Genomic DNA, 6,513 nt, shown 5'->3' with positions numbered 1-6,513 from the left:
AGAAGAACTAAAAGAAAAATATAGACAAAGACTAACAAAAATACTGAAAACAGAATTGACAGCAAGAAACAAGACCAAAGCTATAAATACTTATGCCATACCAATATTGACCTACTCATTTGGAGTAGTGAAATGGAGTAACACAGACCTAGAAGCACTCAATACACTTACACGATCACAATGCCATAAATATAGAATACATCACATACATTCAGCAACAGAAAGATTCACATTAAGCAGAAAGGAAGGAGGAAGTGGATTTATCGATATAAAAAACCTACATTATGGACAGGTAGACAATTTAAGAAAATTCTTTATAGAACGAGCAGAAACTAGCAAAATACACAAAGCAATCACTCATATAAATACATCGGCTACACCACTACAATTTCATAACCACCTCTACAACCCGTTAGACCACATAACATCAACAGATACGAAGAAAGTAAATTGGAAAAAGAAAACACTTCATGGCAAGCACCCGTATCATCTAACACAGCCACACATCGATCAAGACGCATCCAACACATGGCTAAGAAAAGGCAATATATACAGTGAGACAGAAGGATTCATGATTGCAATACAGGATCAAACAATAAACACCAGGTATTACAGCAAGCATATTATTAAAGATCCCAATACCACAACAGATAAATGCAGACTTTGTAAACAACAAATAGAAACAGTAGATCACATCACAAGCGGATGTACAATACTAGCAAATACAGAATACCCCAGAAGACATGACAATGTCGCAAAAATAATACATCAACAGCTTGCCTTACAACATAAACTTTTAAAACAACAAGTTCCTACATACAAGTATGCACCACAAAATGTACTGGAGAATGATGAATACAAATTATACTGGAACAGAACCATTATAACAGATAAAACAACGCCACATAACAAACCTGACATCATACTCACCAATAAAAAGAAGAAATTAACACAACTAATCGAAATATCCATACCCAATACAACAAATATACAAAAGAAAACAGGAGAAAAAATTGAAAAATACATCCAACTGGCTGAGGAAGTCAAAGACATGTGGCATCAGGATAAAGTTGACATCATACCAATTATACTATCAACTACAGGAGTCATACCACACAATATCCACCAGTACATCAATGCAATAGAGCTACATCCAAACGTATACATACAACTACAGAAATCAGTAATTATTGATACATGTTCAATTACCCGAAAGTTCCTAAATGCAATATAACACATACCGTACAGTTAATAGGAAGTGACGCTTGATCAAGGTCCGCGTCACTTTCCATTCTTAACCAGACTTAAGGTCTGAGAAAGTAAAGAAATAATAATAATAACCCCCGTGGAGGCCCGGGAAAAGAATAGGCCTCCGGTATGTTCTGCCAGTCGTAAAAGGCGACGAAAAGAACAAACCACTAATAGGGCTAACCCCCCTTTTAGTGTGATTACTTGGTTCAGGACAGAACTAAAGAAGCCTCGGACAAGCGCCGTCATGGTCGGGGACGACGCTTGAACCCTATGCCCGCCCACAATGGTAACGACACTGCTAGCCAACTGGAAAATGATTTAAATCCAAATAGAGGTGTTTTGCAGGATATGCTTCCTGCAACCACCCTAGAAGGAAAACAAAGACAGAGGATGAGATGGTCAGATGAAGTTAATCGACACCTCATGTTCTGTTATTACCAAGCAACAAACCTAGGAACCAACACAACTGGATACAGATCACAAGTACACACAACATTTATTACCAGATACCCAGAATTAAAATTTTTAACAGAACAACGACTAGCTGATCAGATCCGTGTAATAATCAAAAATAACAGGATACCCCAGTCAGAATTAGAAAACATCAAACAACAAGTACAACAAATACTAGAACAAAATAATGTGCAATCAGAAGAAGAAGAAGAAAATACAGTAATGGACTCAAACATCCCAGAGCAAACAAACAAAGAACAACACACATCAATTAAACAATCAGAGGAAAACGACATCTTAAGACAGCCACCAGAACAAGCACAAATAGAACATGAAGTGACACACATGTTAGATATAGAAGAGAAATTTCAGCTGACATATATAGAATACAAAGACACAAATACAGACATTAGACCATTCTTGCATAGACCACCAAATAACCCACAAGTCGAAACAACAATAACAACTATCAACACAATCATACACAACAAAATAAATGAAAATACAACAATGGAAGAGTTACAACTACTGGTTTATGTAGGAGCACTCACTACACTAAATATACACACTAGGCAGAGATCAGAACCAACCAACACACAGAAGAAACCCACAAAACCAGCATGGCAACACAGGCTACAGATCAGAATAGAAAAACTGAGAAAAGACATCGGACAGCTAACACAATTTATAAGAAATGAAATATCAGACAAAAAACGAAAAAGGTTAGGTAAAATCTCACAACAAGAAGCAATGGAGCAATTAGATGAAAAGAAGCAGAAGTTACAAGCATTGGCCAAACGACTTAGAAGATACAAACAAAGTGAAAATAGAAGGAAACAAAACCAAACATTCAACACAAACCAAAAGAAATTTTACCAGACAATAGATAACACACACATAAAAATAGACAATCCACCAAACATAACAGACATGGAACACTTCTGGAGCAACATATGGTCAAACCCGGCACAACATAACAGGCATGCACGGTGGATACAAGCAGAAACAGACTCGTACAAGATGATACCACAAATGCCTGAAGTGATAATTTTGCAACATGAAGTCACCCGAGCAATTAATTCTACGCACAATTGGAAAGCCCCTGGAAATGATAAAATAGCAAATTTCTGGCTAAAGAAGTTCACCTCAACACATTCACATCTAACTAAATTATTTAACAGTTACATTGCAGACCCATACACATTCCCTGATACACTTACACATGGAATAACCTATCTGAAACCTAAAGATCAAGCAGACACAGCAAACCCAGCTAAATATCGCCCCATAACATGCCTACCAACAATCTACAAAATATTAACTTCAGTCATTACACAGAAATTAATGACACATACAACACAGAACAAAATTATAAATGAAGAACAAAAAGGCTGTTGCAAAGGAGCACGAGGATGTAAAGAGCAACTGATAATAGATGCAGAGGTGACATATCAAGCTAAAACTAAACAAAGGTCACTACACTACGCATACATTGATTACCAAAAAGCTTTTGATAGTGTACCCCACTCATGGTTACTACAGATATTGGAAATATACAAAGTAGATCCTAAATTGATGCAGTTCCTAAACATAGTTATGAAAAACTGGAAAACCACACTTAATATCCAAACAAACTCTAATAATATCACATCACAGCCAATACAGATTAAGCGTGGAATATACCAAGGAGACTCATTAAGTCCTTTCTGGTTCTGCCTTGCTCTGAACCCACTATCCAACATGCTAAACAATACAAATTATGGATACAATATTACTGGAACATACCCACACAAAATCACACATTTGCTATACATGGATGATCTAAAACTACTGGCAGCAACAAATCAACAACTCAACCAATTACTAAAGATAACAGAAGTATTCAGCAATGATATAAGTATGGCTTTTGGAACAGACAAATGTAAGAAAAATAGCATAGTCAAGGGAAAACACACTAAACAAGAAGATTACATATTGGATAACAGCGACTGCATAGAAGCGATGGAAAAAACGGATGCCTATAAATATCTAGGATACAGGCAAAAAATAGGAATAGATAATACAAATATTAAAGAAGAACTAAAAGAAAAATATAGACAAAGACTAACAAAAATACTGAAAACAGAACTGACAGCAAGAAACAAGACAAAAGCTATAAATACTTATGCCATACCAATATTGACCTACTCATTTGGAGTAGTGAAATGGAGTAACACAGACCTAGAAGCACTCAATACACTTACACGATCACAATGCCACAAATATAGAATACATCACATACATTCAGCAACAGAAAGATTCACATTAAGCAGAAAGGAAGGAGGAAGGGGATTTATCGACATAAAAAACGTACATTATGGACAGGTAGACAATTTAAGAAAATTCTTTCTAGAACGAGCAGAAACTAGCAAAATACACAAGGCAATCACTCATATAAATACATCGGCTACACCACTGCAATTTCATAACCACTTCTACAACCCTTTAGATCACATAACATCAACAGATACGAAGAAAGCAAATTGGAAAAAGAAAACACTTCATGGCAAGCACCCATATCATCTAACACAGCCACACATCGATCAAGACGCATCCAACACATGGCTAAGAAAAGGCAATATATACAGTGAGACAGAGGGATTCATGATTGCAATACAGGATCAAACAATAAACACCAGGTATTTCAGCAAGCATATTATTAAAGATCCCAATACCACAACAGATAAATGCAGACTTTGTAAACAACAAATAGAAACAGTAGATCACATCACAAGCGGATGTACAATACTAGCAAATACAGAATACCCCAGAAGACATGACAATGTCGCAAAAATAATACATCAACAGCTTGCCTTACAACATAAACTTATAAAACAACACATTCCTACATACAAGTATGCACCACAAAATGTACTGGAGAATGATGAATACAAATTATACTGGAACAGAACCATTATAACAGATAAAACAACGCCACATAACAAACCTGACATCATACTCACCAATAAAAAGAAGAAATTAACACAACTAATCGAAATATCCATACCCAATACAACAAATATACAAAAGAAAACAGGAGAAAAAATTGAAAAATACATCCAACTGGCTGAGGAAGTCAAAGACATGTGGCATCAGGATAAAGTTGACATCATACCAATTATACTATCAACTACAGGAGTCATACCACACAATATCCACCAATACATCAATGCAATACAGCTACATCCAAACATATATATACAATTACAGAAATCCGTAATTATTGATACATGTTCAATAACCCGAAAGTTCCTAAATGCAATATAACATGTACCGTACAGCAAAAAGGAAGTGACGCTTGATAAAGGTCCGCGTCACTCCATTCTTAACCAGACTTCTAAAAAGTCTGAGAAAGTAAAGAAATAATAATAATATGCTTCTGCGTGTGAGGATGAGAATGCAGTTCACATAATTAATAATATTTCAAAGTATTGATATTTAACAATATTATTTCCTCACACATTGTCTGGTGTGCGAACAATGACAATGGTGGCTGACGTCGGTCGTTTGCTAAGTATTTTTGCATTACCGTGTGAAATATCTGACTTCTTGCAGTAAAACTGCCGAGAAGATTTACTTTATGCTAGGACTTTATAATTTTCCATCAGACTGTAAACAAACCTCTGCCATGTCACAGCCGCTTACATCATTGTTAAAACTACTAGAATGAAAAAGAGACGTAGAGATTAATAAAATATATATTCAAGAAATCACATAAGTTATGAATAGACACTTACATATAAATAATAATTGTTGCTTGGGAATATATTAATATAAATGAGTACGTCGATACGTCTCTTTAAATCAGCCTATCTTCAGTATGTAACAAAATGTCTGGAGTTGCGGAGCAATGATAAAGTACGTCCGCACAAAAACAGATTATCTCAGCATTCTAAGTAGTGCGAGAGGAGTCAGAGCTGAAATACAATATTAAAACATTTGCTGTTTTTTCCCCGCAACTACATCTTGTTTATCGATAGCGCTTCATGTCATGTCTCTGACAGCGCAAAAAAAATATGTTATCACTTTCGCGTTCAGATGAGCCCTTAAATGTTTCATCATGGCCACTTACGGTAAGCTCGAATTTGCCGCAAAATTTAATGTAGTCATCAATTTACTGAATCTACACCGGTTTTTTGATTCATTTTCATTATATGTCTTTATACGCTGTGGAAGAAGTGAAAGTGGCCCGGAGAACAGAGTTCCAGTGGTGGATAGAAAAACCAGTGGCAAGAAAAAACCTATTTAAAACATTTCCACACAGTAGTCCCCCATTGGGATCTCCTGGCGGGGACTACTCAGGAGGACGTCGTTATCAGCAGAAAGAAAACTGGCGTTCTACGGATCGGAGCGTGGAATGTCAGATCCCTTAATAGGGCAGGTAGGTTAGAAAATTTAAAAAGAGAAATGGATAGGTTAAAGTTAGATATAGTGGAAATTAGTGAAGTTCGGTGGGAGGAGGAACAAGACTTTTGGTCAGGTGAATACAGGGTTATAAATACCAAATCAAATAGGGTTAATGCAGGAGTATGTTTAATAATGAATAAAAAAAATAGGAGTGCGGGTAAGCTACTACAAACAGCATAGTGAACGCATTATTGTGGCCAAGATAGACACGAAGCCCATACCTACTACAGTAGTACAAGTTTATATGCCAACTCGCTCAGCAGATGAAGAAACTGATGAAATGTATGATGAGATAAAAGAAATTTTTCAGGTAGTGAAGGGAGATGAAAATTTAATAGTCATGGGCGACTGGAATTCGAAAGT

Source organism: Schistocerca nitens, chromosome 1, assembly GCF_023898315.1.
Source record: "Schistocerca nitens isolate TAMUIC-IGC-003100 chromosome 1, iqSchNite1.1, whole genome shotgun sequence".
Lineage (NCBI taxonomy): Eukaryota > Metazoa > Arthropoda > Insecta > Orthoptera > Acrididae > Schistocerca > Schistocerca nitens.
Note: the sequence above shows the minus strand (reverse complement) of the source record.